This window comes from Arachis stenosperma, chromosome 6, assembly GCF_014773155.1.
Source record: "Arachis stenosperma cultivar V10309 chromosome 6, arast.V10309.gnm1.PFL2, whole genome shotgun sequence".
Lineage (NCBI taxonomy): Eukaryota > Viridiplantae > Streptophyta > Magnoliopsida > Fabales > Fabaceae > Arachis > Arachis stenosperma.
The window spans coordinates 77,576,131-77,590,449 of NC_080382.1; the positions used below are offsets into that span (position 1 = coordinate 77,576,131).

Below are 14,319 nucleotides of genomic sequence, written 5' to 3' on the forward strand. Positions count from 1 at the left end.
CTTCTGTATTACTTGGGAGAGTGCTAGGAGGGAGTTCAGTAACTTTCTTGCTCAGCTGACCCACATGTCCTTCCAAATTTCTGATGGAGGACCTTGTTTCATTCATGAAACTTTGAGTGGTTTTGATTAGATCAGAGACCATGGTTGCTAAGTTAGAGGTATTCTGCTTAGAACTCTCTGTCTGTTGCTGAGAAGATGATGGAAAAGGCTTGTTATTGCCAAGCCTGTTTCTTCCGCCATTATTATTATTGAAACCTTGTTGAGGTCTCTCTTGATTCTTCCATGAGAAATTTGGGTGATTTCTCCATGAAGAATTGTAGGTGTTTCCATAGGGTTCTCCTAGGTAATTCACCTCTTCCATTGAAGGGTTCTCAGGATCATAAGCTTCTTCCTCAGATGAAGCTTCCTTAGTACTGCCAGGTGCATTTTGCATTCCAGACAGACTTTGAGAAATCAAATTGACTTGTTGAGTCAATATCTTGTTCTGAGCCAGTATGGCATTCAGAGTATCAATCTCAAGAACTCCTTTCTTCTGACTAGTCCCATTGTTCACAGGATTCCTTTCAGAAGTGTACATGAATTGGTTATTTGCAACCATTTCAATCAGCTCTTGAGCTTCTGTAGGCGTCTTCTTCAAATGAAGAGATCCTCCAGCAGAGCTATCCAAAGACATCTTGGATAGTTCAGAGAGACCATCATAGAAGATACCTATGATGCTCCATTCAGAAAGCATGTCTGAAGGACATCTTCTGATTAATTGTTTGTATCTTTCCCAAGCTTCATAGAGGGATTCTCCATCCTTCTGTCTGAAGGTTTGGACTTCCACTCTAAGCTTACTCCATTTTTGAGGTGGAAAGAACTTTGCCAAGAAGGCATTGACTAGCTTTTCCCAAGAGTCCAGGCTATCTTTAGGTTGTGAGTCCAACCATATTCTAGCTCTGTCTCTTACAGCAAAAGGGAATAGCATCAGTCTATAGACCTCAGGGTCAACCCCATTAGTCTTGACTGTGTCACAGATTTGCAAGAACTCAGCTAAAAACTGATGAGGATCTTCCATTGGAAGTCCATGGAATTTGCAATTCTGTTGCATTAGAGAAACTAATTGAGGCTTAAGCTCAAAGTTGTTTGCTCCAATGGCAGGGATAGAGATGCTTCTCCCATAGAAGTTGGGAGTAGGTGCAGTAAAGTCACCCAGCACCTTCCTTGCATTGTTGGCATTGTTGTTGTTTTCGGCTGCCATGTGTTCTTCTTCTTTGAAGAATTCGGTCAGGTCCTCTAAAGAGAGTTGTGCTTTGGCTTCTCTTAGCTTTCGCTTCAAGGTTTTCTCAGGTTCAGGGTCAGCTTCAACAAGAATGCCTTTGTCTCTGCTCCTGCTCATATGAAAGAGAAGAGAAAAAGAAAATGTGGAATCCTCTATGTCACAGTGTAGAGATTCCTTGAGGTGTCAGAGGAAAAGAAAAGTAGAAAAAGGAAGTAGAAGAATTCGAACTTAATTAGATAGAGTTCGAATTGTGCATTAAGAAGGAGTAGTACTCCATAAATAGAAGGATGTGGGAGGAGAGGAAGAAGATTTTCGAAAATTCAATTAAAAAGATTTTGAAAACATTTTGAAAAACACTTAATTGATTTTCGAAAATAAAAGTAAGAAAGAAATCAAGTGATTTTTGAAAAAGGATTTGAAATTAGAAAAAAAAAAGATTTGATTGAAAACTATTTTGAAAAAGATGAGGTTAAGAAGATATGATTAGTTTTTAAAGAGATGTGATTGAGAAGATATGATTTGAAAACAATTTTAAAAGATATGTTTTGAAAACAATTTTAAAGGATTTGATTTGAAAATTAGTGACTTGCCTAACAAGAAAAGATATGATTCAAACATTAAACCTTTCTCAACAGAAAAGGCAACAAATTTGAGATGTTCAATCAAATCATTAATTGTTAGTAAGTATCTTTGAAAAAAAGAAATTGATTTTGAAAACATTTGATTGAAAAGATATGATTTGAAAAAGATTTGATTTTGAAAAACTTTGAAAACTTGAAAAAATATTTGATTTGAAAAACAAAATCTTCCCCCTAGCACCATCCTGGCGTTAAACGCCCAGAATGGTATGCATTCTGGCGTTTAACGCCCAAAATGCACCCTTTTTGGGCGTTAAACGCCCAACCAGGTACCCTGGCTGGCGTTTAAACGCCAGTCTGTCTTCTTCACTGGGCATTTTTGAATGCCTAGCTTTTTCTGTATAATTCCTCTGCAGTATGTTCTGAATCTTCAATTCTTTGTATTATTGACTTGAAAAGACACAAATTAAAAATATTTTTGGATTTTTTAATAATCAAAATGCAACAAGAATCAAATAACAATGCATGCAAGACACCAAACTTAGCAGTTTGTATACTACTGACACTATATGAGACGCATAAACACTCAAGCCAAAAGAATTCAAAGATCAGAGTAAGAAATCATCAAGAATTACTTGAAGATCCTTAAGACACATGAATGAATGCATGCTATTGACACCAAACTTAAGATGAGACACTAAACTTAAGCAAGAAACATCAAATATTTTTGGTTTTTATGATTTTGTGAATTTTTTTGTGTTTTTTTTTTCGAAAATTAAGTGGAAAAAGATATCAAAATTCTTAATGAGAATTCCAGAAATCAGTGCAATGCTAGTCTAAGACTCCGGTCCAGGAATTAGACATGGCTTCACAGCCAGCCAAGCTTTCAAAGAAAGCTTCGGTCCAAAACACTAGACATGGCCAAAGGCCAGCCAAGCCTTAGCAGATCACTGCTCCAAAAGCAAGATTGATAAAAATCATCAAGCTCTTGTGATGATAAGTTGAAACCTCGGTCCAATGAAATTAGACATGGCTTCTCAGCCAGCCAGATTTCAACAAATCATCATGAAACTCTAGGATTCACCTTCAAGAATTTCGAAAAAAAATACCTAATCTAAGCAACAAGATGAACCGTCAGTTGTCTATACACGAACAATCCCCGGCAACGGCGCCTAAAACTTGGTGCACGAAATTGTGATCACTACTTTGTCCATATTCAAATAATCCCCGGTAATGGCTCCAAAGACTTGGTGCTCAATACCATGGCATAAACACAACTTCGCACAACTAACCAGCAAGTGCACTGGGTCGTCCAAGTAATACCTTACGTGAGTAAGGGTCGATCCCACGGAGATTGTTGCTATGAAGCAAGCTATGGTCATCTTGTAAATCTTAGTCAGGCAGACTCAAATGTATGATGGTGATGAACGAAAATAACATAAAAGATAAAGATAGAGATACTTATGTAATTCATTGGTAGGAACTTCAGATAAGCGCATGAAGATGCCTTCCCTTCCGTCTCTCTGCTTTCCTACTGTCTTCATCCAATCCTTCTTACTCCTTTCCATGGCAAGCTCGTGTAGGGTTTCACCATTGTCAGTGGCTACCTCCCATCCTCTCAGTGAAAGCGATTGGCATATGCCCTGTCACGGCATAGCGGAATTCAGCTGTCGGTTCTCGGTCAGGCCGGAATAATATCCATTGATACTTTTGCGTCTGTCACTAACGCCCCGCCTGCTAGGAGTTTGAAGCACGTCACAGTCATTCAATCATTGAATCCTACTCAGAATACCACAGACAAGGTTAGACCTTCCGGATTCTCTTGAATGCCGCCATCAGGTCCTGCCTATACCACGAAGACTCTGATCTCACAGAATGGTTGGCTCGTTTGTCAGGCGAGCACTCGGTTGTCAGGCGATCAACCATGCATCGTGCAATCAGGAATCCAAGAGATATTCACTAGAGCCTTGATTGCTTGTAGAACAAGAATGGTTGTCAGTCACCTTGTTCATAGGTGAGAATGATGATGAGTGTCACGGATCATCACATTCATCAAGTTGAAGAACAAGTGATATCTTGGACAAAGAACAAGCGGAATTGAATAGAAGAACAATAGTAATTGCATTAATACTCGAGGTACAGCAGAGCTCCACACCTTAATCTATGGTGTGTAGAAACTCCACCGTTGAAAATACATAAGAACAAAGTCTAGGCATGGCCGAATGGCCAGCCTCCCAAAGAGGGTTCAATCATCAAAACATGATCAAAAGATCCCTTATACAATAGTAAAAGGTCCTATTTATAGAAAACTAGTAGCCTAGGGTGTACAGAGATGAGTAAATGACATAAAAATCCACTTCCGGGCCCACTTGGTGTGTGCTTGGGCTGAGCAATGAAGCATTTTCGTGTAGAGACTCTCCTTGGAGTTAAACGCCGGCTTTTATGCCAGTTTGGGCGTTTAACTCCCATTTAGGTGCCAGTTCCGGCGTTTAACGCTGGAGTTTCTTGAGGTGACTTTGAACGCCGGTTTGGGCCATCAAATCTTGGGCAAAGTATGGACTATCATATATTGCTGGAAAGCCCAGGATGTCTACTTTCCAACGCCGTTGAGAGAACGCCAATTGGGTTTCTGTAGCTCCAGAAAATCCACTTCGAGTGCAGGGAGGTCAGAATCCAGCAGCATCTGCAGTCCTTTTTAGTCTCTGGATCAGATTTTTGCTCAGATCCCTCAATTTCAGCCAGAAAATACCTGAAATCACAGAAAAACACACAAACTCATAGTAAAGTCCAGAAAAGTGAATTTTAATTAAAAACTAATAAAAATATACTAAAAACTAACTAAAAGATACTAAAAACATACTAAAAATAATGCCAAAAAGCGTACAAATTATCCGCTCATCAATAGTCTACCTAGATTATGGTTTAGCTTATTTCTTTAAGTTTAATTCTGTGTATCGAAGTTCTAGGATCACCTTTGGCTTTCCAGGGACCTTATATATTATGTATGTTAGCACCATTACCATGATGAGAACCCCCGGTTCACATTCCATACATATGTTGTCATTTTTCTTTCAGATGCAAGTCGAGAGGCACCTCGTTAGGCGTCTGGAGTTTCCTTCGCAAGCAAAGTTTGGATGATATCTTTTGTACTTTTGCTATATATATATATATATATACTTTTTAGAGAACTAGGTGTTTACTTTACGTATTTTAGGGTATTTGGGTTGTATATATATGTATATGATATTCTCCGACCGGCCTTGACTTTGCAGGTCGAGTCTAGAACTTGATATTCTATAGTTTGGATTCTCTATTCTATGTATATATATATTTCTTTTCTTTTCTTCCTGCCTATTGCTCCATTTACGCGAGCAATGCACTTTTCTTTTTGTGACTTGTTGCTTAAGTTTTCCTTTAAGGCTCCTAGATAATAACTCTCTATTCAACTATACTACATATATATTTTATTTAGAGGTCGTAATACCATGCCACCTGTAACACCGTATCAGATAGAGTCTTATCCTTAAGTCCTAAAAACTGAGGTGGCGAGGTATTACGATCTCTAAAAGTAAAATTATATATATAATATAGTTGAAAGAAAATTTTGTTTAGGTGCTGGTATGCGAAATTATGATTCACACTTTTCACAACTCCGCATAGCTGGCCAGCAAGTGCACTGGGTCGTCCAAGTAATAAAACCTTACGCGATTAAGGGTCAATCCCACAGAGATTGTTGGCTTGAAGCAAGCTATGGTTATCTTGTAGATCTCAGTCGGGTGGATTCAAATGGTTATGAGTTTTTAATAATTAAAAGGTAAATAAAACAAAAAATAACATAGAGATACTTATCTACTTCATTGGTGGGAATTTCAGATAAGCGTTTGGAGATGCTTTGTTGCTTCTAACCTCTACTTCCCTATTGCTTCCATCCAATCATGCGCACTCCCTTCCATGGCAAGCTGTAAGTTGGTGGATCACCGTTGTCAATGGCTACCATCCGTCCTCTCAGTGAAAATGGTCCGGCTATGGTTCTCACCGCAGGGTTAATCATCTGTCGGTTCTCGATTGTGTCGGAATAAGATCCATTGATCCTTTTGCACACTGTCACCGTGCCCAACAGTCACGAGTTTGAAGCTCGTCACAGTCATCCCCTCCCAGATCCTACTCGGAATACCAAAGACAAGGTTTAGACTTTCTGGATCTTAGGAATGGTGCCAATTATTTCTAGTCTATACCACGAAGGTTCTGATTTCACTGATTTGAATGCTCTGTTATCAGGAGATGCTAGTCAAATGCATGGATCAGAGACCCAAGAGAATATACTCCACCTGGCATCCAATGACTACGTTGAACATCATGTAGACCGCTTTGTGGCTGTCAGGCACGCGGGTCTTGGCTAAGCGAGTACTGAAGATAGAGGGTGATTGTCATGAGTCACCCCTTCAGTCTGACTTAACTGAATTAAGTACAAGAGTATATCTTGGAGAAGAAGTAGGCGTAAATTGAATGAAAAACTATAGTACCTGCATTAATTCATGAGGAAGAGCAAAGCTCCTCACCTTAATCTATGAGGTGTAGAAATTCCACCATTGAAAATACATATGAGCACAATGGCCAGCCTCCAAAAAGGGTTCGAAGAACTCCCAAAAGGTCAAAGACTCCGAATACAATAGTAAAAAGTGCTATTTATACTAAACTAGTAAACTAGGTTTATAGAAAATGAGTAGATAGTGCAGAAATTCACTTTCAGGGCCCACTTGGTGTGTGTTTGGGCTGAGCTTTGAAGCTTTCACGTGCATAGGCCATCCTTGAAGTTGAACGCCAGCTTTGGTGCCAGTTCTGGCATTTTACTCCTGAAAAGGGTCTCTGGTGGGCGTTTGGATGCCAGTTTGGGCCATCAAATCTCGGACAAAGTATGGACTATTATACATTGCTGGAAAGCCCAAAGATTTTTACTTTCCAACGCAATTAAGAGCACACCAATTTAGCTTCTGTAGCTCCAGAATATCCACTTCGAGTGCAGGGAGGTCAGAATCTAACAGCATCTGCAGTCCTTTCTCAGCCTCTAAATCAGATTTTTGCTCAGGTCCCTCAATTTCAGCCAAAAAAACCTGAAATCACAAGAAAACACACAAACTCATAGTAAAGTCCAGAAATGTGATTTTTTCATAAAAACTAATAAAAATATATTAAAATGTAACTAAAACATACTAAAAACTACCTAAAAACAACGCCAAAAAATGTATAAATTATCCGCTCATCAGGTGCCTTTGAAGGATAGTTTAAAACAAAGGGCGCAATGCTCATGTAAACGGAAAATTTGTGTACAAAAGAAATGTAAGATATATAAAGGGTAATTGAGGGAGTGGCAAAGATACAAATATTCAAGCTCCAGGCTCAACTTACGAAGCCAAGGTTGGCCGGAGAATATTTACCTAAATATACACAGCCCAAAATATCCCAAAACATATAAAACAACTACCTGTTTCTCCACATCGACTTCTAAGGGGGCACAAAATAAAGTTAAATATACAAAGGAGAATCTAAATACAGAATAATACACATACAAGCTCAAATACAAAGTTCTAAGATATGACACTTCGCTTGTAGAATGAACTCCAGATGCTTACCGAGGTGCCTCTAGACCTGCATCTGAAAAATGACAATATCGTATGGAACGAGAACTGAAGGTTCTCAGCATGGTACCAGTGCCCACATAACTAATATATAATGTCCTAAGAAAGCCGAAGGTGATCCCAGAACTTCTAACAAGAGATTCAAACTTAAAACTATTTTTTACAACCATAAATAAGGCATAAACAAAGTGGGGTAGCTAAGGATTCAAAATTCTAACTCAACCTAACTTGATCCTTTAGCCTTTCACCTTTCTCAGTTCCTCCAAAACTCCATAGCACAAACAACCAAAATATAGACAAAGCAAGCACAAGTAGAATACAATTATAGCAGGTAGAAAATTTAGCAAGTAGACATAATAATCACATACGCAAGCCTAATTAATGCAAAATCAAGCAAGACACACAAATACATATGATGCATGCCTGTCCTATGGCTGATGATATCATCTATCAGTTATATAGCTAACCAGACACATCCTGGTAGCTAACCATGGACAGAAACACCTATTGCGGAGCAAGTGGGCTTGAGTTACAACCCCCTTGGTACTACCCGCTCAACCCCGAACCAGTGGAATAACCACTACTACGACTACTACCCAGGCGGGTGTTTAAAAGCTCAACCTGGAGCAAGTGTAATAACCATTACTGTTGCTGCTACCCAGGCATCACAATCACTGACCTGGAGCAAGCGGGACAAACCACAATCCTTGCTACCTTCCAAGATCTCAAACATACATTCATTCAGTCCAAATCAATCATCATTATCATCAAATCTTAAAGACTGACCTGGAGCAAGCAGGACGAACCACAATCCTTGCTACTGCCCAGGATCTCAAACATACATGTATTCAGTTTAAATCAATCATCATTCTTATCAAGTCTCAAACATTACCTTGGAGCAAGCCAGACGAACCACCATTCTTGCTACTACCCAGGTATCACAAACATACATTCATTCATCATATATTTCAATCATTCACTTAACAATTCTAACCACAAGTCTCTAATCCTTAATCATATAACTTAACCTAAGGTCATCTAGCCTAAGTTTTCACAACATATTATATTTTAGTTACGAAAAACTGAAACCATACCTTGGCCGATTCCTCCATAATGCTCGAAACACCACAAATTATCACCATTCAGCAAATACCCAAAGCTCCAAATAGTGCGCTAGATAGAAGTTCAGTTATTGCAGCACAAATTCAGCTTACCGACACCAGCAATTACTTCAAACTTCAAACATCTAGTCTAATAACATACAATTTCATCATAATTCAACATAGGGTTTACTAAATTGGAAATTCACCAAGGTTTAAGAGCTTTTTACCTTACCCATGAACTAATAGAACAACACCTAAAAATTCTTGCAAGCTAATTCGATACTAAAACATCAAAATATCATAATTCTCAATTCTAAAATTTATGAATTTCGAAATTGAAGAGGAGATCCTGGGTGAGAAAAATTTGATTTCTTAACAAATTGGTTAGTGGGCTTTGTAGAGAATTTCGAGACAAATGCGTGGCTATTGACGGCTCGTCAATCGGAGCTCCGGATCAAAAGTTATGTTGGATTGAAGATTTTAGTAAGGGTTTGCATGTTTCCTGCTTTTCCCCCTTGTTTCAGCGTACTTCCCTATTCATATAAGGAAGAAGAAGGGCTGAATGTTATATTTAAGGGTGAGTGGGTTGGGTCTTTGGCCCGCTTCGCTTGGCTCAAACCGTTCGGCCCAATTTTGGGTCAAATTCTTTAAAATTAGTGTCAAAATTCATATTTTAATTATTTCTTCCTTTCTAATCTATAAAATTTAATTTCCTATTTTTTTAAATAATAATTAATTTATTAATTAATTATTTATTAATTTCATGGGTTTTACACCACCTTTGTTTTACGGCTTAAGCGTAAAACTCTGTGTGGTATGGTGTTACAGCAAGGGCTTTAGGCAGGTTTTTATTAGATTGGGACGTAAATATACCTGAGCGATGTCAGTATATTTATAGTAGTATTGATAACCACTTTTTTGGAGTAGTTCCACCTTTGTTGGTAGATAACCGTTCCCTTTATCTTGAAAGTTTGTTAGAATCTATCTTTTAGTAAAGATAGAGATAGTAAGAGAGATTCGGGGAGATAATTATATATTTAGATAAGTAAAACTAGACTTTCTTGTCATGTCCGACATCTTAGGAGGTCAGGTAAGAGGAGGCCCTTAGTGTGTCTTTATACTTAATGGGCTATCTTTATATTTTGGGTCAGGGTATGAACAGTTTTTCTATTTGAATCCAAGAGTTTTATGAGGTCGGACCCAAGCATTCGTGGGTTCAGTCTTTATTTGTCAGGTACACCACCTTCAGGAGATTGTATAACAACCCGAATTATTTTCTTAAAAGTAATTAAATTAAATTTTATGATATTTTAAGTCTAAAATTCATTAAAATTTTTTAAATAATTTTTATTATAATAAAATATTTTAAAAAGATAATAATAATAATAATAATAATAATAATAATAATAATAATAATAATAATAATAATAAAATAAATTTATTATTATTATTATTATTATTTACTATCATAGTTTTTTTCTTTTTTTTGGCCGAAGGCTAAGATAGATACATATATGCTATATATATATCCATTATATATATATATATATATATATATATATATATATATATATATATATATATATATATATATATATATATATATATATATATATATACATAGTAAAGAAGGAAAGCAAGCATGCCAAACGTGACTTAATATGCATACATACACACATGTGTGCGCGCGTGTGCATGCGTGCGTGCGTGTGTGTGACACATATCACAAGTTTTGCTTCATTGTTTTTTTTTATCGTCACCGAACCATAAGGAAAGGAAATAAGAAAGAGAGTGAACCGTGAGGAGAACCATGGAACCTTCGATCTTCGGCGCTCGATTTCTTGAGTTCCGTAACTCCAATAAAAAATCAAATCCGATAAAAGTATTCGTATCTTCTTCCTCTTCACGTTGGCATTACTTTTGTCCAGTAGAAGTTGACAGTGACTGACGATCGGATTTCCTATCGGGAAAGAAATTCATAAATATAATTGCATTGTAAGTATAGCTTCTAAACCAATAGAAAATCCTTTCGTACAAACGTTTGGTTGTCACAAGTAGCAAACCCCTAAATAAATTGATAACCGAATTATTTAAACCTCGGGTCGTCTTCTCAAGGAATTGCAGGGAGGTGTTCTTATTATTGGTTATGAGTTTGTGTAAATTGGGGTTTTGGATTAAGAAATAAGAAGAGTGAATTGCAGAGAAATTAAAATAATAACAATAAAAAGCCTTAACTAGGAGAAGATTAATCGGAAGTTCTATTCTTGTTGGAGTTTTCTCAAGATCAATTAATAATTAGTAGTTGTTTTTACTTAGTTAACCCTCAACAAATGAAGGAAAGTCAAGTTAAAAGTCAACTTCTATTCACAAGTCCTAATCCTTTCCCTTGTGAAGAATTAGAGTTAGTTACTAAGAAGCCACCAACAACAAACCAATTACAATTGAACTCTTAAGTATCCTAACTCAAGGGTCTCCTAATATTAATCAATTCCAAAGCCAAGTTGGGAACCTACTCTACTAACATGAATGCCATTACACCATATCATAACATAAATTGAAGGAAGCAATTATAAATATGAAATATCTCAAATTGTATTTAAATAGAGAATCAAATCTAACATGAAGAGTATAAGAGAATTGAGTAAAGGAACATTGAACCTGTGATGAGGAAGAAATAAATCCTAAATCCTTTAAGAGGAATCCTAATCCTAAGAGAGAGGAGAGAGCCTCTCTCTCTAAAACTACATCTAAATTATGAAAACTGAATAATGAATGTTGTCTGGTGCACGAAATTGCGATCATCAATGGCGCCATCAACATGGTACGCTCAATTGCAATCTCAACTCTTTATCACAACTTCGCACAACTAACCAGCAAGTGCACGGGGTCGTCCAAGTAATAAACCTTACGCGAGTAAGGGTCGATCCCAAGGAGATTGTTGGTATGAAGCAAGCTATGGTTATCTTGTAAATCTCAGTCAGGTGGATTCAAATGGTTATGGATGATTGATAACTAAAAGATGAATAAAACATAAAATAAAGATAGAGATACTTATGTAATTCATTGGTGAGAATTTCAGATAAGCGTATGGAGATGCTTTGTCCCTTTCGTCTCTCTGCTTTCATACTGTCTTCATCCAATCCTTCTTACTCCTTTCCATGGCAAGCTGTATGTCGGGCATCACCGTTGTCAGTGGCTATAGTCCAGTCCTCTCAGTGAAAATGTTCAACGCACTCTGTCACAGCACGGCTATTCAGCTGTCGGTTCTCGATCATGTCGGAATAGAATCCAATGATTCTTTTGCGTCTGTCACTAACGCCCCACAATCGCGAGTTTGAAGCTCGTCACAGTCATTCAATCCTTGAATCCTACTCAGAATACCACAGACAAGGTTTAGACCTTCCGGATTCTCTTGAATGCTGCCATCAATTCTAGCTTATACCACGAAGATTCTGATTAAGGAATTCAAGAGATATCCACTCAATCTAAGGTAGAACGGAGGTGGTTGTCAGGCACACGTTCATAGGTGAGAATGATGATGAGTGTCACGAATCATCACATTCATCAAGTTGAGGAACAAGTGATATCTTAGAACAAGAATAAGCTGAATTGAATAGAAGAACAATAGTAATTGCATTAATACTCGAGGTACAGCAGAGCTCTACACCTTAATTTATGGTGTGTAGAAACTCCACCATTGAAAATACATAAGAACAAGGTCTAGGCATGGCCGAATGGCCAGCCTCCAATGACCTAAGAACTAGTCGTCCAAAGATGATCAAAAGATCTAAAGTGATCCAAAGATGAGAATACAATAGCAAAAGGTCCTATTTGTAGAGAACTAGTAGCTTAGGGTTTACAAAGATGAGTAAATGACATAAAAATCCACTTCCGGGCTCACTTGGCATGTGCTTGGGCTGAGCATTGAAGCTTTCATGTATAGAGACTTTTCTTGGAGTTAAATGCCAGCTTTTGTGCCAGTTTGGGCGTTTAACTCCCATTCTTGTGCTAGTTCTGGCGTTAAACGCCAGAATTCTTGAGCTGACTTGGAACGCCTGTTTGGGCCATTAAATCTCAGGAAAATATGGACTATTATACATTGCTAGAAATCCCAGGATGTCTACTTTCCAACACAATTGAGAGCGCGCCAATTGGGCTTTTGTAGCTTGGGAAAATCCACTTTGAGTGCAGAGAGGTCAGAATCCAACAACATCTGCAGTCCTTTTCAGCCTCTGAATCAGATTTTTGCTCAGGTCCCTCAATTTTTGCCAAAAAATACCTAAAATCACAGAAAAACACACAAACTCATAGTAAAGTCCAGAAAAGTGAATTTTAACTAAAAACTAATAAAAATATAATAAAAACTAACTAAAACATACTAAAAACATACTAAAAACAATGCCAAAAAGCGTATAAATTATCCGCTCATCACAACACCAAACTTAAATTGTTTCTTGTCCCCAAGCAACTGAAAATGAAATAAGATAAAAAGAAGAGAATATGCAATGAATTCCAAAAACATCTATGAAGATCAGTATTAATTAGATGAGCGGGGCTTTTAGCTTTTTGCCTCTTAACAGTTTTGGCATCTCACTCTATCCTTTGAAATTCAGAATGATTGGCTTCTATAGGAACTCAGAATCCAGATAGTGTCATTGATTCTCCTAGTTAAGTATGATGATTCATGAACACAACTACTTTATGAGTCTTGGTCGTGGCCCAAAGCACTCTGTCTTCCAGTATTACCACCGGATACATACATGCCACAGACACATAACTGGGTGAACCTTTTCAGATTGTGACTCAGCTTTGCTAGAGTCCCCAAATAGAGGTGTCCAGGGTTCTTAAGCACACTCTTTTTGCCTTAGATCACAACTTTTTTTTTCTTTTTCCATTTTTTTATATTCACTGCTTTTTCTTGCTTCAAGAATCATTTTTATGATTTTTCAGATTCTCAGTAACATGTCTCCTTTTTTCATCATTCTTTCAAGAGCCAACATTCATGAACAACAAATTCAAAAGACATATGCACTGTTCAAGCATACATTCAGAAGTCAAAGTATTCCCACCACATCAAAATAATTAATCTGTTATAAAATTCAAAGTTCATGCAATTCTTCTCTTTTTTAATTAAGAACATTTTTCATTTAAGAAAGGTGATGGATTCATAGGACATTCATAACTTTAAGGCATAGACACTAAGACACCAATGATCATAAGACACAAACTTAGATAAACATAAGCATGAAAATTCGAAAAACAGAAAAAATAAAGAACAAGGAGATTAAAGAACGGGTCCACCTTAGTGATGGCAGCTTGTTCTTCCTCTTGAAGATCTTATGGAGTGCTTGAGCTCCTCAATGTCTCTTCCTTGCCTTTGTTGCTCCTCTCTCATGATTCTTTGATCTTCTCTAATTTCATGGAGGAGGATGGAATGTTCTTGGTGCTCCACCCTTAGTTGTCCCATGTTGGAACTCAATTCTCCTAGGGAAGTGTTGATTTGATCCCAATAGTTTTGTGGAGGAAAGTGCATCCCTTAAGGCATCTCAGGGATTTCATGATGAGTGGGATCTCTTGTTTGCTCTATCCTTTTCTTAGTGATGGGCTTGTCCTCATCAATGAGGATGTCTCCCTCTATGTTAATTCCAACTGAATTACAGAGGTGACAAATGAGATGAGGGAAGGCTAACCTTGCCAAGGTAGAGGACTTGTCTGCCATCTTATAAAGTTTTTGGGATATA

General features: G+C 37.5%; 1 non-coding gene across 1 annotated transcript; it reads left to right on the forward strand.

Moving 5' to 3' along the window:
• Positions 1-727: 727 nt before the first annotated feature.
• On the forward strand, positions 728-835 carry LOC130938269 (small nucleolar RNA R71). The gene has a single exon (XR_009069441.1). It is a non-coding gene; the product is annotated as a small nucleolar RNA R71 (small nucleolar RNA).
• The last annotated feature ends 13,484 nt before the right edge of the window (positions 836-14,319 follow it).